The 24,594-nt window shown below is 43.4% G+C and overlaps 1 protein-coding gene across 14 annotated transcripts in view; it reads left to right on the top strand.

Moving 5' to 3' along the window:
- Positions 1-6,640: 6,640 nt before the first annotated feature.
- The window catches only part of HIVEP2 (HIVEP zinc finger 2), a 136,475-nt gene continuing 118,521 nt past the window's right edge, over positions 6,641-24,594 (top strand). For 4 of the 14 annotated variants that reach the window (XM_038132893.1, XM_038132892.1, XM_038132888.1 and 1 more), the window contains exon 1: positions 6,641-7,152. The gene's annotated coding sequence lies outside the window, so the exon portion shown is untranslated. The other 10 variants (XM_038132896.1, XM_038132897.1, XM_038132903.1 and 7 more) reach the window with 6 other exon arrangements.

The raw sequence follows: 24,594 nt of genomic DNA on the forward strand, positions 1-24,594 counted from the left end.
ACAATATTTCTTAGGAACAAAACAGTCCAATACAGAAGTGTGAGAAACTTTAAAGGCATATATTATCTGTTAATTTCAGTGAATCACAATTTTAGAAGTTTTGATCATCTACTGTAATGCACATAACAGAATGTATATTGCTGATTCAAAAGTGAAAGGCTCTAATGAACCTCAGTGCTGATTTTTTTTTCAGTTAAGCAGTTCCATAGATATTAAAAAAATAAATTTGTCTTAAATTATTTATTTATGATCCACTATTACAACACTTGAAACAACACTGACAACTTTTTTGGTAGCCAAAACAATGCATTACTGTGCATGAATAACTCAGTGGTGTAAGGCTCAGGTAACCAAAGGACACTCTCTATGTGTGTCAAACAGCAAGTTATGACAACAGCTGTGTAAAGTTTGCTTTGAGCTTGTTCAACCAAATCATTATTTGAACAAAGTGCACCCACCATCAGAGGCAGCTACTGCCTGGCAGTGAAGCTGTTCCCTCATTTGTTAAAAATGCCTAACTAACACCTAAACTGCAAATACCATGTATGTCAGTACTGCCAACTCATCTGCGTGTTTTACTAATTATCTACAAATCCAGTATTTTCTTACATTTGTAGAGATAATTCTTGATATTTATCTAATTTCTGGCAAAAAGTGGCAGTGTAGGAGTAACTGCTTTCAGATGATTTATCAAATTATGCTGCTTACACATTAATTAGATGGAACCAGCCTGGATTACATTTGCTCATGTCCATATTCATCACCTTCCAGTTGCTGAGTTTACAAACTTTCATAAACCAAAGACTAATTTCCAATTCAAATCAGTAGTGTGAAGGCCTGGAAAGTTCAGAAATGGGAAAGAACTTAAGAAAGTCCAGGACATATAGAAAGTGGCTGAGGTCCTTCAGTAGGTGGCACACTTCCCTCTCAGTCAGTTGAGAAGAAAAGCATTTGCAGGATGCTTGGGGCGCTTGCCTGTGGGAAGATTCCAGGGATGCAAAACCAGGAAGGCAACCAATGTGGTTAGGAAGGTTCCCATGACATGTGCCAGAGGAGTTATGGAGATAGGATAATGTGGTGAAATTCTAGATAGCTGCAACTTAGTTAATGCAATTTTTCTTATCCAAAGTGCCCCTTGCCATTTTGAGATATCTTCTTTCGTCTGTTTTCAAGTTGTTGAGAACTTAACTCATTGTTAAGAGTGGCCTGCCCCACTGCTCTCTCCAGCCCTTAAATGAAATTCTCTACGCATGAAGAACTGGAGGTTTCTTTGAATTGGAAGATGATGCAAAAGAGTTGCCTGTTTGAGAAGAATGCTAAATGAAAGGCTATCAGGGCTAATAGGAATAAAAATAGGTAAGCTTTTAGAAAATTAAATCACTTAATAGTTCAGGTTATATATAACTCAGAAGTTGCTAAATCATGCCATGCTTTTGGCAGGCTCTTACTTCAGTTGTTCCTATAAAAAAATGGGGCAGGGTGAGGGGGAGAACTGAGTCCAGTATACAAAATCTGCAGGAGCTAATACTTTATATTTAAAGAGGAATAACCAGTGCTTGGTAACATGTTTCACTTGTAAGCAAGGCAAAGTAGTTTTTCCAAATGCCTAAAAGTCTTTCAAAAACTTAATTGGGTTGTGATGTTAAAAAGGACAAGCAAAGAGAACCTGTCTATAGAACTTACAAGCTTTATTTATCTCACATGAAAAGTGCACATAATCCCTTGTCTGAGTTTCGAGTCAGCAGTGTAGATTTTCCTATTCAGCTAGTCAATTAGCTATGAAAAAAAATTAAAATGAGTAAAAGTAATCAAATTTTATTTAAAAAACATTTTCCCATGATTCATGGGCTTAAAAAAAATGTTCCCATGAAAGGGCATAATTTCAGAAAATTCTGCCTTTTTCATTTTTTCACCCTCTTCCAAGGTCAAGTGATGACATGTTATTATCAAGTTGTTGATGCACACAGCATGTTAGTTCTGCATCTGGAAATACTTTATGTGGAGAAAATCACTTTTTTTTTTTTTTAAGGAAATCTCAAGATAGCAGAAAAGTATTTTTCCTTCAGGAAATACAGCCATTTGTTCATTACCAGGCAAACAGGACTCCCCTTCCTTTGGGCCCTCTGCCAGAGTTATTTACACACAGGCTTGTTCAAGCTAACCACCTTGGCTTTGTGCTCCTTCACACCATTTGATACTGTATGAGATTGGCTCTGTTGTGGATAAAGAAGTGCTTCACTGTGACTCCTTTGTGCTCTGTGGAGGAGTCATGGGCACACTCCCCTATGAGGAAAGATTACCCTTGTTTACGTAGGAGAGTAGACAAACAAGATACAGCAGCCTGGATTCAAGGAACACATAGGAAGAGGTGTTGAGAGAGTGAAATGGCAGTGTCTTTTTCTCTTTTCTCATATGATCAGGTGGCACTTGAGCAAAAGGATAGCAATATGTACAAATGAGAAAGTGGAATGCTGTGGCTGGAAATGCATTTTATGGTTTAAATGATATGTGAAACTCATAGCTGCTAGTTATCTCTGACAAGAGCTTGAGATGGTCAGTAGAAGGTAGGTATCTCTTAAAATAAAAAAATCAGTTACCTGAATTAGCACTGCTCTTCAAATGGATTTTGTGATGTATTTGACATCCTAAGTAAAGTTAGAGGCAAATGCAGCCCTTTTAGTACTCTTGCCAACTCTTCTGATCCATCTGGGTCTCCCTTCTGACCCTCCTTGCTGGCCCCAGAGCCACTGGGTGTGTCCTCTCAGGCGTCCTTGGGAGGGACTGGTGGCTGGGACTCTCACCGGCCGTTCATCGCCCAGCACCCAGCTCAGGGCCCTTCTCTCTCTGATGAGCAGAGAAACAGCAGGCCAGAAAAATGAGAGAAGGAATATGGGAGGAAGCTCCTGTATAAATAAGGAGAATGTGTTTTAAACATCATTGGTAGGAAACTTCTAGTATTTATTGATGAGGAAAGCCATTCACAGGCAGTTTCCCATAGATTTTCTAATTTAATCAAACCTTAAGAAAGATGATCTAAACAGCAAAATATCACCACTAATTTTGTTTTACACTCTTACCCTCCGAGACTTTCAGAAAATTGGATACATTTGGTCCATTTTGCTTTACACTGCTCACACTGAAATCAGTAAAGAGGTATCAATGCCTTATATAAAGGAATTCTCCCTTTTGCTGCAGTTCTATCTGTAACAACTTTGTGAAGAATAGTAATGAGCTTGTAGGTACAGGTTTGGGGACAAGGTAATTTTTTCTTAAGAAAGGATGAATTCTTTTAAAATCATTAGCTATTTTAGAAATGAATGGTTGTTTAACATTTCAATTCAACTGCACTATTATAGAAAAATTATGTAATGCTTTCTATTATCTACTTTGAGAGCAGCACAGTTTACAAAACTGATGGATTCTGTGTGCTCTGAGATCAAACCAAATTTTCAGAATAATTTATAGCATTTAATAATCTGTGAACATCATTGCTGAATATTATCATTGTATGTTGTGTTTGCTGTAAGCTGCAGCTGTGATGGCCAAGGTGCTTTCCAGCATCAAGAATTACTTATTTTTTGATGAATCTGCAAAATCTATATTTAAATAACAGCTTTAAGTCTTACATCTGAGAGCTCCCTTAGTTATCTTCTTTGTTAGAGTGATAGTTTTATTAAATGCTGGGTGTAAACATAGAAAAAAAATCTAGAGGGAAATGATAGGATGGTATGAAGCAAGGACATCATTGTTAAGTTATGTTGTTGCCACGAGTAGGCGAGAGAAAGTGATTCAGATGTCTGATGCCTCCCTGCAGAGTCACTGGCAGGAGTCTGGAAGAAAACTATCCTGGCATCCCAACTGCAGCCCCCTGTGGGACAGTGCTCCTGCCTCATGCTCCCCGTGGGAGGGGAAAGGGGCATCGGTTGGGGGTGAAGGTCAGTCTGTACTCAGTTACACCCACTCCCCTACAACTGTGCACAAAGAGGGAGAGGGCTGAAGGAACCCTGTGAGGACCTCTGTGCCTCTTTGACAGGGGAGGTCTCCTCCAAGCTAAGGACCCTTGCAGCTGCAAGTTGTGCAGCTTGTCAAAACCTGCTCTGGGGCTTGAGCCAAACAAATTTTGTAGAACGGTGAGGGTCTCTGAGCACAGGTATAGCTGCAGTCTCTCCCCTGGAAGCACCAAAGTGCCGAAGAGTTGTAGCCCCAGCACATACCTCAGTGAAGGAAATGGCAGTGGCTCAAATGGTGCAATACTAAGGGAATGTGGGAAAACACACACAGTGTAGCTTCTTCAGGTAACCAATGTAATTGGAAAAAGACCCTTATTTTGAAAGGCATTATGGAGAAGCATTTTTTTACTTTGCTTTGAGACTGACTGTAAATAAACTCCTATTTTGAACACTGAACCTTGCGGCAGTACTTTCTGTGGGCTGGTCTCTGTGACAGTAAAAATGAACTTCTGAAGTCTTGTAAGAGGGAGGAGAGAAGATGACAATGCTGGGCATACACAAAGAAGTCAAAGGTGCTGGTCAGAAATCTGCAGCCTCCCAGAGGGGAAGATACTGGCAACCATCATCTGGGGACAGAGATAAATGCTGCTGTTGTAGAAAACAGCAGGATGGGAAAACCTCAATTTGAAACAAATCCTAAGCACTCCCATTTCCCTTTGACTTATTCTATCATGACATCAAATAAAGATCACAAGCCCAAAGTCAATATGTTTGCTCAGACAGAATCATTCCAGTCAAACAATACTCAGTGTCAGGAATGACAGTATCACACCAAAATCAGGAAAACAAAGACAGACATGCTCACGGACCTAACAAGGAGCTAAAACCTCTTTGTTCAGCCCTCTCAGTATTGAACATGCTTGTAGGAGCAAGCCTTATTTGTAAAAGAAGTCATAATTTATCATTAAATTAGGGTCACATGATCTTGTGCCAATAAACTTGAGGGAAACCCCAAGAAATTCCAAGACTCTCCTGCACCTCCTGAATTGAGCAAAATGAAGCACTAGGAACCTGACTCAGAGATCACCAAAATTAACAGGGGCAAAGACCACAGTAGCATGAGAAGATTTTTATTTATTGATTCTATGCCCTTTTATGTCCCTGTATTGCCAGCTCTGAGCACTGAATTGTTATTAGTCCCTAAAAGATGCAGGAACAACTTAAAATTCTTAGCTAAAATTATGAAATAATGGTTTTATTTACTCTGGCATCTACCATAGGAACCATTGTTTTCAGGATTTATGTATAAACTTTTTTTCTTTTCATCCACGAGACCAATTTTTTTTCTTGATTTCAGTCAAAAGAATAATCTCAGATACCAAGTATGACTTTCGATGTCATCGTGATGGTGCTGCGAGTTGGCATCACTTCGAATCAACTTCCAGTAAACTGTAAACGCGGCTGAATGGATTCCCCAAAAGAAAATTTACTCTGAAAAGTAAGTGAAGACCTGCTGTCAAAAACCCAGCGAGCGCCGGTGCCACGGCAAAGCCAAACCAGGCGAGGCCAGGCAAGGGACCCCCGCACTGCCGGAGCGGCCGGGAGAGGGAACCAGCCGGTTGAGCTTCAATCTCCGAGCAGCTGTGGCAAATCTCAGGAACACGCCAAGGAAACGCTGTTCCCTGGAATCGCGCTCAGGCTTAACTATCTCAAAGACAGTGTGAGCGGCAGGACCAGGGCTGGGTCCTGCTACGGCGAAGGTTCCGAAAAGCCGTGGTGGGTTCCCGACCACCGCGGAAGGGCGGTGGGATGTCTCAGGGAAGCACGGGCACCGCCTCGCCCGCCGGGAGGGTATTTCCCCCGCAGCGCCTCTCTGCCCCGGGGCCGGGGGCTGCCGCGGGAGAGCGACCCCGCCGCCGGCCCCGGCCCGGCCGAACCCCGCCCCGCCGCCCCGGGCGCTGCGGGCCCCCATTGGCGGCGGGCAGCCCCGCGAGCGGCGGCGGGGCGTGCGAGCCCCGTTACCCGGCGCGGCGACCGCCCGCGTCCCCCGCCCGCCCTCCCGGCGGCGCGGGTCGCTCCCGGGGCCGGCGCTTCGCTCCGCTCGGCCGCGGCGCAGCCGGCGAGCGGGTGTTGCAATAAATGCGTATGTCTGCGGCACAGCCCGGGGCGGCGCGGCGGGCTCCCTGCCCTCCGGGGCGGCGGCGAGCCCCGCCGGGCCGGCCTGATGCGCGCCCCTCCTCCGGGGCCACGTGCTGAGGGGTGAGCGAGGGTCGGGGTGGTCCCCGCCCGGGGGAGCCCCGGGCGCGGCTGTGAAGCCGGGGCCGGCGGCCGGCACGGGGAGCCCCGGCGGTGTATTGTTCTCCTTGACAGATAACGTGATCTCGGCCAGGCGAGAGCGAGGGGGTGGAGGGGCCGGGGGAGGGAGAGAAAGGAAGCGGAGGGAGGGGAGGGGGCAGGAGGATCCCGCGTCCTCGGAGGAAATTCTCAGGCCGGGAGGACGCGCGGCTTGCGCACGGCAAGTCGGGACTGGCTCTCCTGGGAGTTCCCTCGGCGGGGAGGGGGAGGGGAGCGGCGATCTCCGCCGGCGGGGAGAGGCCGCGGCTTCGCCCTGCGAGGCCCTGCGTCCTCGGTGCGCGCCCTCCCCGGCGCGGAGATCCCGCGGCTCCCGCCCCGCGCAGCTCCCAGGGCGGGCAGCGCCCAGCACCGCGCCCGGGAGCGCTCCCGCCGCCGCGCGGGGGGACCCGGTGACGTCACGGGCGGCGCGCTCCCCGCGCTCGCTCCGCGCTCGCCGCCCTGTAACTTCTGTTCTGGGAAGTGGTGCCAGGAATAGCCCGGCGGAGCCGCCTGCAGCGCGGAGCGCTCCCTCCCGCCGCGGCCAGGGCGGGCTGCGGCTCCCGGGCCTCCGCCTCTCCCCCGTGCAACACCAGCCCCTCCGCCACTGTCAGGGAGATGGTGATGAGCCTTTCCAAAAAGAGGGAGAGGAATGACCTGCCTTAAGATAAACGCGTGAAGCGGGCGCCCCTTGGCCGCTGGAATATCTCTGTCTGTCTTTATATATAAAGAAGCACCGCGAGCCGCCTCACTCCGGGCGAGCCCTTAGCAAAGGAGCAACACGAGCGCCCGGCGGGAGCAGCAGCAGCAGCGGCAACAACAACAAGGGCACCGGGAGGACTTCCCTCCTTCCTCCTCGGTGATTTCCCAGGTGAGCAGCACCGGCTGCTGCGGGCAGCCCCCTCCTCCCTGCCCGCCGCTCATTCCCTGTCACCGGCACCAGCTGACAGCCGCGCCGGGGCGGCGGGGCTCGGGTGCGGGGCGCCGCGGGGCAGGGGTCGGGCCGCGGCCGGCAGGGCGCTCAGCCGAGCGGGGGGGGTCTGCGGCCGGCGCTCCGAGTGCCGCCCGGGGCTGCGGGGGTAAATGGAGGGCAAGGCGGCGGGAGGGCGCCGGCGGGGGAAGCCGGCGGGGCTGTAAAACCGCCGGACCGGTAAGTCACCTCTGTGGCGGCGGCTCCGGGCGCTGGCAGGCACCGGCACCGTCCCCGGGGCACCACGGCCGGCGGCCCTTCCCGCTGAGCCGGCGCAGGAGGGGGACACGGCGGGGACAGGCCTTTGTCGGTGACACGCCGTTAGGAAATGTGGGGAATACCCGGCTTGTAAGTGTATGCAGATGAGGAGAAGGTTGCCTTGCGTAATCCCCTCCTGCGGCGGGGAATGGGCATGGTCACCGCCGGGGAGAGGCGCCCGCGGGGGGGCCGACCCGACGGGGCACTCATCGCGGCCTCCGGCGCCCCGGGAGCGGATGGGGGGGGCACCAAGGCGGGGGGGCGCCCGGGGCCACCCGGCGCGGCGGATGGCAGGGCGCTGGAGGTAGCGGAGGGAGGGGATGTGCCCCAGCTGCCAGCGCGTCCCCGCGGGGGTGCCGGACACGGGGGAAGTGCGTGTGTGTGCGGGGACACCCGGCACCGCGCCGGGGTGCGTGTGCGAGAGTGCGTGTGCGCGCTGCGCCGCGGTGACTGTTCCCTGAAGTGGGTGGGACGTTGGCCCGTTCCGGGAATGTTCCATGACGTGTAAACGCCACAGGAAGGGGGTTAACGAGGGGCTCGGCCGGGGCCGCCGCCGGGTCCCTCCCTTTCTCCCTCCCTCCGTCCCCCCGCCCGCCGGCGGGGCTGCCGCGGGGGCCGGCGGGGGCACGATCCCTTATGTAATGCGGGGTACGTGTGCGGCCGGCGGCGATTATGTAAGCGGCACATCCGCGCCTGTCGCATAGGATATCGCATAGGATACACCACCGCACGCCGGCTCCGCGCCGGGAGGCGGGCAGGGGCGGCGAGCTGCCCCGCCGCGTCCCCGCCGTGTCCCCGCCGTCGGGGTCAAGCGGCGGGGGGGAGGCGGGGGAAAGCCCCGGGTTATCCCGGGTCATGCCCCGCAGCCCGCCCCGACCTTCCTGCCGGGGGCTGGCGCGCCGCACGGCCTTCCCCTCGTGAGAGGGAGCCCGAGGCGGAGGGGACGGAGGGTGGTGATGTCCGGGCTCCTGCTGGTGGGTGTCCCCAAGAAGTCCGGCCCGCGGGTGGGGAAGCCGATGGGAGGCCCCGCCGCCCCAGCACGCCTGGCCCGGGGTCCCGGCCGGCCGCCGGCCAGCACATCTTGTCTCCGTGGGCAGGCGGCCGGGGCTCGCCCCGGGACAACGATAAACCTCCTCAGAGCTTAATTTCCCGGAAAAGGGTTCTGTTTTTCTTATTAGTTGGCACTAATGGTCAAACTTTTTTTTTTTTTTTTTAGGGTTTTTTTTTTATATGATAGTTGCAGAAATGAAACTTCTGCTGAAACACTGAAGAGTTGGGTTTTTTGAGGCAATAATTCTTAAAAACCTTTTTAAACTAAAGTAATCGAAATACTAATGAGTTTCAGCAGAAATATTTAGCTAAATAGTTTCTCTTGTCTCATTTTAATGTGAAGCCTACTTTAATATTAAATCTGTCTGGGTTTGTGCATTATTAAATAGTAGAGGGGACACTAAACGTTTTTTGCTGACTTAGTCAAGGGTGTCACTTTTTCTTTATTTTTTTCTTCTAATGAATTTATACTGAGAGCTATTACGAAAGAAGTAAACAAAGTGGTCAGGGTGGCAGAAGAGAAGCATTGCTGGCTAGGTCTCTTATTTCTCTGCTTCCCGGAGCTGCGGGTGCAGGCGTGTGTTCGTGCAGCTCCCAGCGCAAGGGGGCTCCGATCATCGTGGTCAGGAGTTCTGGGGACACCGGGTAATTGGAGTAATTACTAGATTAAAGGAACTACTGGTCCAACGAGGTACAAATTCAGTGGGCCCAGTTTTAAGTTCTGTTGTTGTTGTGGATTACCACTGACTACCAGAGGAATTCGATCCTCAGGTTATCAGGACACGGTGTGGAATCCTCAATATTTTGATAGTGAAGATGATATACAGACATGCTGAAAAAGTGCATCTGTTTTTCAAAGATAGGAGAGTCTCTGCCTGTTGCATTTGCAGCATGTGGACATATTAAGATAGATGCAGTATATCCTGGGGTTTATATTTATTTACACTTAGATGTTAAATCTTTCCTGATCCTTCCACTCAGGAGATATTTCTGAAACTTCAGGTATGGATTATCTGAAACTTTCTTCATTATTTTTTTTGTTTTGTCTCATTTCTCAGAAAATTAAGTCTTGTTGAATAGGCTGAGAGGGTTTTTTCATGCGAGTTTTAAGAAGTTACTACTGTCATCTGAAAACTTGTTGAAGATTACTGTGGTTTTCAGCTGTGCAAAGGCGGCAGTGATACGGTACAAAATCAGCATGTCATTACTTTTGTTGATTGAACAATCCACATTTTTAATGTTTTGTATCTGTTGTGTTGATGTTATTTTCCAATGGCTGTTGGGCATAGCAGTTCTATACATCCTGACTGAGGTGACTTCATAAAACCTCACTGCTATGGCTTAGGATAGAATTGAGTAGCACTTGTCCCAAAGCACAAATGTAGAGGACTTTTAGTTGTGTATCTAAGTCCAGTTGTGTTGCAAGAGTGCAGAATGCTTCTTTATAAAGGCAGATTATTAGATTCTCAAGTGACTAGATTGCCTCATATGTGAGATCTGTTTACAAACCTTCTTGTTACTATGAAGACAAAACAGAGAGCCATATGCATTCATGTGGTCCTTGCTGAATAATGGTACATGTGTCTGCTTGAGTGTTTGGCAGTATATCATGTTTAGTTTATGTGGTGGCACCCTACAAGGCTATTCTTTTTTGACTTTTAACTATTTCTAATACCATTGGCTGTACTTAGTTGTGTGAGCAAATTTATGACCCTGTTCTGCATGTTTGTAACTAAGCTGGACATTTTTAAAGCAGGACATTTATTGTTGAGCATTTTGCCAAATTTCTTTGCTTATTCATTTATTTAGGTGCTTTTTAAAAAAGAATAAAGGTGAATTGGATTTAAACTGAAGTGAAAGTAGTAAGTACCATTTTGTATGTCCCTCTGCTCATAATTTTTGGTCAACAGCAGGGTCAGTTACTGTTACTGCTTTTGTAATTTAACCATATTGGGTAAGGTAGTGGGAGTATGGGAGCTGTGTGCCTTGCAGAAGTGGTTTACTTAGTGAAATACAGCAATACTTAACCATCAAAGAGAAAAATGCTTGCTATTTAAGAGTATTCCTGTATACAAGTCATAGTAATGTATAAGTCACAGGAATATGACTTGGGTTATGAAATATGGCTTGCCATCCTTCACATTTGAGTGTGGAGGGGTTTATAATAAGCTGTGGTTGCTTATATTGATAGTTATCTGTACAGCTCAGCAAGTACTACCTGCTTATAGTTGATTCTGCCTAAGGATTGCAAGTAAATTTCCAGGGCTCAGTACGGGCTTCCTCTGTCCCACCATGAATCAGGCCCATGAAAAGTTGGTTCTTCATGTCAATGGCCTTCACACAGGGTAAAGAGAAATTGTTTTATCTGTTTTACCTCAGATTGTCAGTATGTGGTTTTAAATTATTGGTCCTCCAAGCAGGAGGAATGCATAATTATTATTATTCTTAGGGGTTAAAGGCTTCAGGAAGAGTTAATTGTTAATACTTTTGGGAGTTGAACAGGAGTGTTGAGTGCAGAGGCTGCATACCTTTGTTATTTGAAAAAGATCTGATAAGTTACGAGGAAACTGCTTTAAAAATTCTTTTTTTATTTTGAGACAGGTTAATTTTCTCAAGATTTCTTAAACTGCATCTCTGAAGTAGTATATTACAGATTAAATATTTTTTAAGTTTTGGACTTTCTTCTGTAGTATAACCATTTGTTGGAGATTTTTTTGTTTGGTTGGGTGTTTTGTTTTTTTGTTTTTCCTTTTATTTTTCCCCTTTCAGTAGAATATCTAGCAGTTGCTAAAAAGTGAAGAAACAGCAAGGGGAAGTGTAAGCTAGATGGAAAATAGAGAATGGTATTTTTCATACATTCAGTCAGTAATTTGGGATGCTACATTTAAATTAAGCAGCACAGAATTATGATAGAACAATGAAAATTTCAAGCTGCTATTCTGATACGAAATTGCAGCTTTGTACAGCCTTGTTTATCTTCTGGGTGCTTAAAAATTTTTGTAAGACTTTGCAACGACTCCCCTATTTCAGCAGGAAATATTAAAAAGCAGTTCATTTCAGCCATTTTTTTTTAATTCTCAAGTGAAATTAGGACTTGTGAAAATGCTGGTCTGACAGCCTGAGAGAAAAAAATCCACTGGAAATAGAAATATTAGAAAGTTTTCCATGACAACTGAGTAGCAAGCCCCTGTTTAGACTTCAAGAAATCATTAGTGAAATTAAAGAATATGTTAATGTCTTGGAACATCTGGGGTTTTTTAAATCTTTTTTTCTTTTTACTAAAATAGCAAGTGGGACGTACCATGGATGACTTATTTCACCATTCTGCTTTGTTCATAGATTAAACAATTGGCTTTACCCTCCCTACTCATTTGTAGTAGGTTGTCCCCAGTAAGGTTTGTCCCTGAGAACTCTCTTTCCCAAAGCTATGAGCCTGGAAAAGGTGAGGGAGGATATATGCAGGGGGAACAATCTTATACAGTGTTTCAAAATCCTCAGAATAAGACCTTAAAGTACCATATGCAGTTTTGTCTGTCAGGAATTGCTTGCCTTTTTTTATTGTCTTGTGATTGAATTCTTGCCATCATTGATACGGTCTAAACATAAAATCTTCTTGCTCTGAGGAAGTATCGTGAATTTTGGGTGCTTGTTTTCATTTGTCTTTCAGGCACATTCTGTACACCTGCAAAATGGTCACTGTTCTCTGTATGCCAGGGTAACAGCAGTGGGGTGTGGAGCACTCTGGTTTTGGTCACAGTATTGCTTATGTTTCTGTATTTCCTTGTTCTGCCCTGGATGTGTCTCTTTTACTGTTTTTTGAACCTGGATATCACCTTTTACTTGAATAAGCAAAAACCTGTGCATGATTTTTCCCTCTTCACTTTCTCTGGACGGGAGTCTCAGGGCATGCCTACCCAAAAGTGTACCACTTGAGTGGTTTTCTGAAAGTAGTGCAGTGCATAAATATGGATTTAATTATCTGATATAAATTCCCCTGGTACATGGTTATACTGATATGACCAGTTTGTATAGTGATAATATCCCCCTTTTCTGAGTTTGTTTATGCACATTCTATCGCTGTCAGTGCAAACTTGGTCTCAGCAGAAAAGTTCCTTTTAAGTATGACATGGTAACCGCAAGTAATATAATAATGTAGTAGGTAATGAGTTTATGGCCACTTTATGTACAGATGGGTTTGTTTTGTTGCACCTCAATTTGTGTTTTAAAGAAAATTATTTTCTTCTTTTTTGTTGGTTTTTTCCTGTTAGTTGATAGCTCTGCCCTAATACACTTACAGAGACTGAAAAATGCAACTCATGTACAAGAAATTTGATCCTGCACACCCAAAAAAAGAGTAGTAAAGAATGCATCTGTTCTTAAATGTGGAAGTTCACTTAATTGTAACTAAAGTAACTCATAAGAAACTGCTGCAGCTCTAGCTAAAATCTTTGATTTATGTAAGTTGCAAAAAAAGGCGGGGAAAAGAATGTACAGTATTTTTTAAAAGGCTTGGCTTAATTGCTGTTGGGTCATACAGGAGAAATTCAAGGTTTGATTGCTACAGAAAGTTTCTCTTTCAGGTAGTAGTCTGTTGGAAATTCCATACAAAGAAAAGCAGTTAGGTAATTTGCATGTATAGTTCCGTTTAATTGAACAGTGAAAACTAGAGGAGGGAATGCGAATTGAAATTACAGTGTCAGGTGACATTCTAAAAGTAATGCAATACAGTAGAGTTTGACCCTCTTCATAAGAAAATACTCAAAAAAAATGAAGCAGAGAAAATTCCAAGTTGTTTTCTATAATTTATGGTGAAGTTTAGACTTTTATGGCTACAGAGAATAGTATTGCTAAAGAAATGTAAAAAGCTGAAAGAAAAGTCTAACTGCACAGTGTAAGATATGAAACATCAGAGAATTTTGTTGAAATAATATTATTTATTGAGCAGATTTTTCATAGACCAACATCTGTGCTTAGGCAGAAAGGAGCTCTAAGTTTAAAAAATCTAATGGCTCAGGATCAGGGTTATCAAAATTAGTCTTATTAGACAGTGGGGTTTTGTTATGTGTTGGTGTGGGGTTTTTTTTTGTCGTTTTTGTTTATTTAATTAAGATAGAAGTCCCAGTTCTCTGTATTTATGTATTTTGTGTTTGTGGCTTGCATTAAAACAAAACATGTGTAGTGTGTCAAGAAAGAATAGTATGAAATAATAACCGAGGTTACCCTTCCTTGACAACAAGACGTGACACTGTTTAGTTAGAGCAAAAACTATTCAGTTTAGACCAAAGTCAGTATTCAACAGAGACGGAAGTTGCTGGCATCTATTACCAGTCTCACAGGTCAGTGTAGTTCATTTTGTGTGTAGTGTGCTTACAAAAGTTCTAGAAGTTTGTGGAGTTTTGTGTTGCTTGTCTCTCAAAGATGGCTAAAATAAATAATTCAGTTAACTGAAAAATAATGTCCTTATTTGCTCTTAACTGTTGTCCATTTTCCTGAGGACTGGATGTGATTTTCCTTCTTTGTGCACCAGCCTTAGTAATGAAAGAGACTCCCTAGAGCGTCGTGCGGGCCTGTGGTTCACTGGCACCTCTGCACGCTGACAGTGTTCAACTGAGTCCTGTGTGACACCTGTGAAACACTGATTCATCTGGAGAGTTGCATTTCTAAAACTGCTTTGTTAATGTTTTAGAAAAGGAAATAAAGTACAATTCATGGTCTTCTGTAACAATAGAAATGGACAAATTTTGACTTTTTCCCGTTTAAAATCAGTTATGTCTATGAATGCAATTTCTGAAACTGTTTATGAAAAGCCTTTAAAATGCATTTGTCTGAAGTAAAATAGTTCTTTAGTGAAAAAGGCATTTATCTTTGGCAGGACATTCATAGACTCCTACAGCCAAATTCCCCGTCCTGTGTAAGTCAATAAAAGTTTCTACAGTTTGGTAAAAATAGGATTAAACTATTGACTATGAGACTATAAACTTGGACATCTTCCTGCTGTCTTGATATGATAATCTGTTTTGATCACCAGGTGAGGCTGTAATACTAGGCTCTTTGAGTCAAGAGATTTTGCTTTAAAATTTCTTCAAAGCTATGTGAATTTAATTTCTTCCAACATTCTTAGTAAATTCATGTCAAACAAAACTTGCAGTCTGTTCCATTATTTTATGCTTGGTCCTGCAATAGTAACAAAATCCCTTTAAAAGTTAGTGAATATTTTCACAGAGCTGCTTGGCTGGAATATTTGATTTCTTAAGGTTTAAATAATGGATAAGCTACATGTATTTAATTTGTGAGGTACAGATGAATTTTGATACAGGCTTAGCAAGATGTTACTGATACATCTGAAGAAATTTGTGGTAAGTGTAAGGGTAGGAGTCGTTTATATAATATGCTGAGGAAGAAATGATGTTAGTGAAATAAGAACTGACAGAAAGGTATTTGTTTTAGAGTGATACCAAATACAGTGTTGCTACCTCTGCAGTTGGTTTTTATGGTGGAAAATGTTGGGATCAAGAGGATAGTGAAGTTGGTCCAGTCATGTTTGATATGTCATATATTTTTAATCTCTGATTTACCTAATTACTAATTAAATACACAAATTGTGCTCATCTTTGACCTAATTTATTGTAGTGAGTCATGTTAATTATTGGTGAAGAACTTTATAGTCAGCCATGCATTAGTAAAACTACTACATGATTTGGAGTAATTAGTAGGGCAATTTTGAGTCAGCTATTTTTTTTCTAAACAAGTAAGGTTGTAAATTGGGGCTGATATACAGTAGTATGACAGCACCTTTCTTTGGTCTGACAGGACTTTGGTCTGTGAAATATAGGGAGGCAGAAGGATGACATACAAAACATTCATTCGCTCTGCTTTGTTTTTTAGCTCAGCTCATATAGCTGTTCAGTGATTCTATTAAACTAGTGATCTCTTCATGGAAAAAATTCAACCTCTCTGTCTATTACCTATGAACAGGCTTGAAGGAGAGGTGAGAAAGTAATAAAGGGAATGGAAATATATCAGGTCTTCCAAATTTTTCTTTTGGAGCAAGGACAGGATGTGTTTACATATCACCTTGGAAATGCTTGTTATGCTTCTGGGTTGTACAGATTTCCTCATGCAAGGCTGATAGACCCAAACCCTCCATGATGGGAGGCTGGCCTGGACACATTCACTTGTAAAAGATGAGTACAGAAAGAACCTTTGCTTTAGTTTTGGTGTATGTCCTCTGTATGATGCGTTATAGTGGTGTGTCTGGGTTCTTTGCTTATTCTTCTGTAGGAACAGTGAAGTAGTTTGCAGTAGATGTACCCTGACTTCCCTTCCCGTGCTCCCCAGATCACCCTGTGCATGGCAGGAAAGAGAAAGACACATGGGACGATGGAGTTCCTTTATGCACACCTCCTCAAAACTTCAGTGTAGGTTATTTTGTACAAATGAAGTGAGTAGGAGAGAAACCTTTTAATTTTCTTTCTCTTTCTCACTCACAATCTTATTAATTATAGAAGAAAACAGGGATGTTAAATACACAATTTTGGATGTATGCTGGTTGAGGATGAGGCTTTGAGGGGAAGATCAATAAGGTGGGGATGGGAGGTTTGAATGTGATTGACAGTGGATTATAATTGCTTACTGGAAGTTATTTTTATCAGGTCAAGTGTCCCTCTAACCTACAGAATTTTAGTAATACAGTCTTCAGAATCCCTGTCCCATCTCAAGTCATACAAGCATGTGTCGCTGAGTAACTAAGATCCTATGGAAGGCACATTCAAGGATACGGTGGTAACATCTTCTAACTTCCAACTTTGACATCTCCACAGGTAGCTTGCACACAGAATATGATGCTTCTTATCTTGCTCAGTGCTTGAAGGTATTTATTTTTATATTTGCTTATGCATGGTTTTGATTTAATTTCTTTGCAGTATCATTTAGTCCCCATCAGTAGTTCAACCCACTTAACTAGCAAGCAGGGGAATAAATGAAACTAATTTTGATTTTCTTTTTCTCAGTCAAGTGGGTTGTCTGGTGAGCCAAAAGTGTAATAAATACATTTGATGGCTGTTTACAGATTCACACACTAGAAAACAGCCGTGTTTCAGTTTCCTTGCCTAATTCAGTGTCACATGCAGGTGATGGGATTATACTTGGCTTTTTATCTCAGCCAAAAATGCACTTTTTTGGCTCCTGCTTTGATGCTTTCCCATAAAAATGAACATATTACAGCAGAAAATGGAGAGGGTTTGCCACATTGTGTGAATAAATATTTAAGAATGCCTGTCTAAATATATATATCTAGACTCATGTACGGATATGTGACCATAGCTTTTACCTCTAGTCATGTCCCGTCTCCTTCATAGAATATACCTGAAATAATTTCACGAGAGCTCATGGTTGGAGATCTGGCTTGTTTGTCATTGGAAGGAAGATTTGTCCTGGATTCCATGTAGGTTCAACTTCTGCTGTTGGTTAACTATCAAAGAAAATATTTTAAATAAATAAATTTATTTGAATTATTTATGTATGACTGTTGGCATTTATTTCACAAATGTTTATACAGATGCATTTCTAAAATGTCATCCACCATTTCTGGTGCTCTGCTGCTAGGAGGATGCAGCAGGATCAGTAAGTGAGCATGGCCCTATTTAGCTGCCTGTGTCTGACTTAGCCAAGGTCATGTCTTGTTGGACCCCATAAAGATGTTTGCCTTTAAACTGAAGCACTTTGAATTCCTTTTACATCCTCATGTTTCTGAAGGACATAGTCACATCCCTCTGTCTGCTCAGAAGGTGAAAGGGTTATTCCCCAGGCCCTGTCATCAGTGGTGCCTGACACTTGCCTTGAGCAGGGTGCTCACTGAGCCTTGCTGCTCTGCTGGGACGCCCACCTCCTCACTGTGGCTGAACTGGTGCTGCCAGCTCTCTTGGTTGTAGGAAAGTGACCAGAAAGCCAATCCATGAGCAGGCTAACCATGCAAATAGATGGTGGAAATTAAAGCTATCCTAAAAAGCACTTGCATTGTGCCAACACTGATCTTGTTGCTGGAGCTTCACTTTCTCTGGAGCCAACACGAAACTGTCTTGCCCTCATCTCACAGTTTTCTATTCAGTGCCCCATATCTGAGAAGATGACACCAAACTGTGCCTGGCACAGCTTGTGACACCATGTGAACTGCCCCATCTCTTGTGAATATAATGAAAATTCTGTCACTTGGGATTGTGTCCTGACCAATAAAAGTGCAGAATGGGAAGTTATTGATTTTGATTTTTTTTTTCATGAGGTCAGGATTTTGCCATCAGCTGTAGATAGGACTTGTACTGCTGAAATAGTGCTCCTTGTGACTGTCCCAGCCTATAAATGGAAACCTTTGGCATGCAAGGTTTGCTTTTCATTGAATATAGTAACACTAGGTGAGACTGTTGGAAAAACTGTCTGCACAGAATCAGCCTCTGAATACTTCAGGCAGAGAAGACCTACAACGAAAGGCACTCTCAACAGAAATGATCTTTACATTGCCAGATGGTATAAGGTATTTTAGAAAAAAAAAAATTACACATTATGTACCCCAAGGTGCTTTCATTGTGATTTGAATATAAAGTTCATGAAGTTGGAGGTGAAAGTGTTGCAACTGACTGGCTTAGAACTGTGATTTTAGCTTTTTTTTGGTTATTATTTGTAGTTATAACCCAGCTGAAAAAGAAACTTGCTTCGGGCCAGGGCTGTATCTTGTCCTGTGTGCTTGTCTCCCCAGTGAAATCCCATTATTTGGTTTTGGAATGATTAAGGTGTGAGAAGCTTGCATTTAATTTCAGTTTGTGTATGATGACCTGTTTTATTTTTATTTTTTTAACGAGGTCTGATGCCTGCTTTTTTCAAGTGGCATAATTTCTAAGGTTTTTTGGGGTTTTTTTTGGTCTGTTTCTGGTATGGTTCAGCATAAAAAGAAAGATAAAGCAATATATACAGAAGATTTGCATGGTTCTAGTGTCATGTTTCATTTTGATGTATATCACATGGCCTGTGTAGCTGCTTCTCCATCTGTAGCCCAGTAGCCCCAAACTGAATTAGGTTATCCTTGATGATGGAGTTTTTCTTTGCAGTTCCCCATTTTTGGATGTAATTTAAAATAAAATCTTGCACCTCATCTGATGGGTGGATTAGAGGGGAGATGAGTTGTTGTTTTTTTTTTTAAACAGTACAAACAAAATAAAAAAGGATGAGGAAAAAGCCTAGTTCAACGAAAGCTTATGACATGGTTCTAGAATGCATAACCCTGGGCAAAAAGGGCCAGTTATTGGAGTAGTTCTTGAGTAACTTAATTGTTTGATAAGGATCCTTGCCTGTTTAAGTTGTTGTTGGTTGTTGGAAATATTCCATTTCTAAGTTTGTGCCTTCTTGCATACCCTAAGGTATGTGTACAACCCACTGTAATTGCACAGTTTATTATTTAATAATGAGAGCTGTGATAATGTGTTGGCTCACAAATTCCCTCCAGTCTGGGTACGGTCTCCTAATTGCCCAGGGTTCCGTGATTCCGTTGTTTGTTCTGGGGTTGGTGACAGGGAACACAAGCAGATGCTCTATAAGCATGGTTTACAAAACTCAGACCTTGCCCTAAAGCCTGTGTTTGGTGTGATAATGCAACCAAAGTCTGGAAAGGCCGGATACGTTTTTTAACACACACACACACACACACACACACACACATAATGAATAACAATAGAAGCGGCAGAAGGAAATTCTTACTACATAATCCTGAGTACCTGAGACTTTGCCAGCTGGAAGGAGAGGGCTGCGCACCTTACTTGGCCTTCTTAACCATAACAGAGCACCCCTTAGCACTTCTTTGATCTGGGTCTCTCCTGCCTGCCTCTTTGCCCAAGTGGCTGGAAGACGCACACTTTATTTGCTGTAAGGCACACAACAGTGAGCAAGCACCTGGCATGCAGCAGCAGCTCCTGCTTTTCATGTGCCTCAGGGGCAGCAGGCGTACTAGGGTGCCTGTTCCCATGTTCTGGAAGCTATTTCTGTTTGCTGATCCTAGATCCACAGTACAAGAGAAGGGAGCAGCGGCAGTGGAGGTGTGGTCTGTGGAGTAGACGGGGAAATCCAGTTTACTGTGTCTGTAACTCTGGAGACAAAACTTTCCCGTAAAACCCATAGCGAAACACCACATCCTCAAACAGCTAGCGCTTGCTCCGCAGCGCGGCACAGCTTTCCTGGTACACTGTGAACCTCTGACCCTGGGTTTGCAACATTTGGGGAGCTCTCTGCCGACCTTGTGGCAGCTCGGGTAACCCCAGCCCACAGCACGGGGGGATGGCGATTCCCACTGAGCGTATCACAGGCTGCCTCCTTACTGTGGTGGCTGGTACAGTTTTCCACAGCTTCTGAAACTGCTCATTACAGAACTTGGCTCTTCTACAAGGGCTTTTCTTAGCTGTAGCCCCTGTGGCTTGATGCAGCATGCTTTTCTGGAGGAACAGATGGTATATTGCGTAGAAAGTTACTGTATTTTTGTATCACTGGTTTGTATTTATTTATATTGCTCTTCATCTTCCTCTCTTTTTTTTTTAAGGTGTGCATATAGGCCAAGAGCAGAAGTTGGAATCAGTACTGGGTTTGCCTTGGGTATATTCAGCTTTACATTTGTGTAGGAGTGCAGTGTTTTACACTGAGTAGGGTGTGCTCTCTGAAGTTTTAGGGGACAGATTTTCATCATTTGGATGGAAATTAGTTCAAAACACTGCAAGGGGAAAAAAGCATTTTCCCCTTAGAAGTAAGAAGACCTTTAAAAGAAAAAGTCAGTATCTTCTTAAACAAGCTTTGTACTAACTGAAGTACGGTTTAGTTTTTAAGTCAGTATGTGTTTTCTGTATCTAATCTTTGTTTTTTAATTGATATCATCTGGTCAATTTGAGTGAAAATGCTATTCCCATAAGAAAAATATTTATTCTAAGTATTATTGTTGCCTAGGATCTTGTTGAATTAATGGGATACAGAAGCAGTCAAGTTGGTTTGATATTTTTAAGATTTTTAAAGTGTTTTCTCTTTGTTTCTGGAGAGACTGTTTAAGGCAGTTTAAATAAGTATTTTAGCAATTGCTTTTGGTTTCTGGATACTTATTGTTGAAAGCTTCAGATTCCTAAATATGGGCTTCAGATCTGCTTTGTCTTGATTAGACATATGAAATAAAATATAAATACTTGGTATAACAAAATAAGGGCTTGCCTTTCCCCCCACTTAGTTTCCAGGACTTAATGTGTTTTGCCTAATGAATCTCCATAAGCCATTGCTTATAAAAGATAGTTACAATCACAGGGTTTTGGTACCACTTAGCCAAATCACTTTATGTATGAACTTCTAATGTGAATATAGATATATTATATATTTAGCTGTCTACATATTGTTTTGTATCGATACACTCACATGTGCACAAGTGTGTATGTAAATGTGTATAGACACACCACAGACACAAATACACTCTCACACTTTGTCTCTAGGGACACTCACACACATCTGCACCATATGGGATCATCCCATTTCAAGTTTAATGTTTTCATCCTAAACCAAATCCTTACCATATAAATGGAATGTTCTTCTTGGCAATGTAGCATTTTCCCAGTTGCTTCTGAATGGCAGGGAGGCTGCTCGTCCCTCTGCCTGAAGACCCCCTCAGGTACCTGGCATAAGAGACCAGTGCTGGTGGCAGTGTCCTGCTGGGGCAGGAGAGCATGGCATGGGGCAGCTGGGTGCAGTAAATGAGGAGACAAAATGGTGGGGAATACTTTGGGAATTTCCAGTTGCTGCCGCTGCGTTGGTGGTTGGGTCGTGCCCTTCACCAATGGGCAGACTCTCCTGCATTCTGTACTGCTTATTTAGGCTGAACACCAGGTTCACAGTGAAAAACATGCCCTCCCTGCCCCCACTTGTGTTTTTTGTCACACATATTTTGAAGAAAAATAATGACCTGCTATCAGGTGTTTTGGCAGCTTGGACTCTTCCATCTTTGTTTGCCTTGTTTTTGTTATAAAATTGGTGCAGGATATTTTAATTGTCTGCTTGTAGGATTGTTTGAGAGAATTCACTTGGTGATGTGACAATTCAACAACAAAAAAAATTCAAGGTAATGGCTTTTCCACTTGCAATTCTCTTCAAATGGAAGTGAAAGAATTATAAAAACCTTGTACATAATTTGAATTCCCAAGTGATACACTATAGTGGCTTTGTTAGAAGTATTGTGCAGATGGGTTGTAAAGGGTAAAAGTGTAACTGAATTTGTGGGAATCAGTAAAGGTGTTAGATACTTTGTAAATAGCCTACTTTAAGAGTTGTTGTCCACATGTATTTGTACTTTCCACAGCCAGTATCTGTTCTGGAGTGAAAAGGCAAGTGTTTTCATCAGCACAGCCAGGGCATTGTTAGTGAGACCAGGTCACGGTTTGCATCTGTCTCTTTGCTGTAAGTTTCAACTGTTTCATGAATAAAACCCAAAACAACATGTACAGCTCTTTAAAAAATATTTGGCTCCTATTTGGATCGCAGAGAGCACATTCCACTTTCTCACTTCAAACCATGGTAGAGATGGCTTAATACTCTTTGCCAACTAATGGGACAGTAAGATGTAATTACATGAAAATTAACTCTCAGGACATGGATTGGTGTGCAAATCCACTGCTATTCCTTGTTATATTCTGTGTTCTTTAGCAGACACTCTCTTGCCACAGGCAGCCATAGATGTGTGGCAAAAGCCTGTTGTGATACGACATGGTGGTGCCTGGTGGTTACACAGCCTGGCCCTGTGCTGCTGCTGTGCCATGCACCAGCTGTCTCAGTACGGTCAGAAGTACAAATTGGTGGTGCATTTCCTTCATTCTTGGACATGGGTCAAAAAATAGTTGGCCAAGTTTGTTCTGAGTGAGCGTGGTACCAAGTGGTTGGATTTCAGAAAGTCGAATGGCTTTTATTTGTGTTGTTTAGGATGCTGTGCCTAGTGGAAACTTTCTTACAGTACCTTTGAAGGTTCACCCTCTTGTTCCCACTCTCTGTAAGTCACTAGTTATACCCACTGCTCTGTATAGTATGGCCTGGATTCTGTTTCAGCAATCACAGTTTTAAGGGTGAGATTCTGATCACTTTACTGTGACTGGGCTAATCCAATCTGTCTTCACTGCAGTTGATGCCTGTGTACTGCAAATTGCTGTCAACACCAAAGACTAATTTCTCTGCTTTTTTTTTTTATATTGAAAAGAGTTCTGATTATTAGCGCCAGATTGACAACCTTCAGGATTAGGTTTTCAAGCTAATGTCACAAAAAGCAGTAGAGGTTTTTCCATGCTACCTGGCAATGAATCCTAGAGATAAGTTACCTCTGAAAAATTTACCTCTAAAGGAAAGGGTAGAAAACCAAACTCCGTATCCTTGTAGGATAAGGTATTTGAAAATATATCCAAAATGTTTAGTTTATAAATAATTAAAATACTATATCTGACCTTATTTTAGTAAAATGATAAATTTTGGTTAGCTAGTGACACTGCTTATGTCCCATGAAAGATACAGTATATCCAAGATACAGTCTGGTGATTCCCTAGTTTCAGCTCCATTATGCTGAATTACTAGGGCTGAAAACTGGCTTCAGTTCCCAGTGTGACCACAGGGTGGTTATTGCAGAAATAAGGAAAAAATACTCTCTTCAGCTAGTGATGATGGTATGAGAATTCAGAAGAGCATTTTCCAAACTCCTTATAACCTTTTTCACTGAGGTTTGTTAAGTAGCTCTATTTGAAAAACAACTTCTATCAAGTGGAGCACTGCTACCCAATCTGTCACATTCGATGTATGCTGGGACATGCTTATTGTGAAATGACTGTGTTTTAAGATGTTGTTCAGAGACTATCAAAAATGGGTCTAGAATGTGTCTCATGAGTGAGAGTGTACTGTAAGCCTGTGCATCCCTCTGCCCCAGGGGAGGATCTGCTATAATCGAAGCATTTCCTACAGGTAGTTGTTTCGACTGCACTTTAAACCTTCCAGTGGTTGGTGGAGACTCTGAAACCTCCTGAAATTCTGACAAGAATCTCATTTGGATTCTTGTCAGTGCTTTCCATTTAAAAAGTCTTTCTAATATTTAGCATAAGAAGGTAGTAATGGTGGGTAGGACTGCAGTCCTGATTCCCCCTGTGCTTGCCAGCTATACTGATTTTCTTACATTTAGATGGACACCCTGGCTGACAATCAGTTACCAAATGTTGGACATCCATATGCTACTATCCAATTCCTGCATCCTCACTATTTTCCTTAAGGTGGGACCTTACCTGCTTCAGAAAGACAGAGGCAAATTTGAAAAGAAGCCTCTGTATTCACTCTGCCAGGATGTTGGCCATATCTGACAAGGGAATCCTGGAGTTTTACCCACTAGTTGTGCCTCTGATGCATTTAAAAAACATATTTTACTTCACGGGATCCAAATCAACGTAAGGCTTGATTTCCAGATGCTTGCAAAAGTACGGGCTGCAGAAAAAAAGCTTAGTACATTTTGGTATTGTAGTAATATTTCATTCTACTTCTATATTGCGGTAATATTCAATATAACAAGCTGTACAAGGAAAACAAGAGCAGCACGGCTCCTGAGCAAATATTGTTTCTAGTCACATACGATACTTTGCAGCTGACTGCTTAGCTGTTTTGCTATGCAAGTGCAGAGAACACTGTTAGCAATAAAGCCACTGCTGGTTTCTCCTCCCAAACCTCCCTCCTTGCGGTGCATTGGAAATGACTGAACTTTGGCCCTCAATCTGCTGACACCCTGAGGGAGCGCAAGTGTAATGACGTCTTTGCTTGTTTCAGCTGCACAACAGGAAACGCTCGTGGCCTCCCCTTCTTCCTGCTCTGAGAAAGTGCTGCTGCCTTTTTTTTTTTTTTTCTTCTTCTTTTTTTTTTTTTTTTTTCCCCTTCCCTTCCCCTGCAGTCGAATGGGCTGAGACCTAGTTTCAGGTCTGGGCTTGGCAGCCAGCTGGTGCTCACACAGGCCCCCACTGC

This window comes from Motacilla alba, chromosome 3, assembly GCF_015832195.1.
Source record: "Motacilla alba alba isolate MOTALB_02 chromosome 3, Motacilla_alba_V1.0_pri, whole genome shotgun sequence".
Lineage (NCBI taxonomy): Eukaryota > Metazoa > Chordata > Aves > Passeriformes > Motacillidae > Motacilla > Motacilla alba.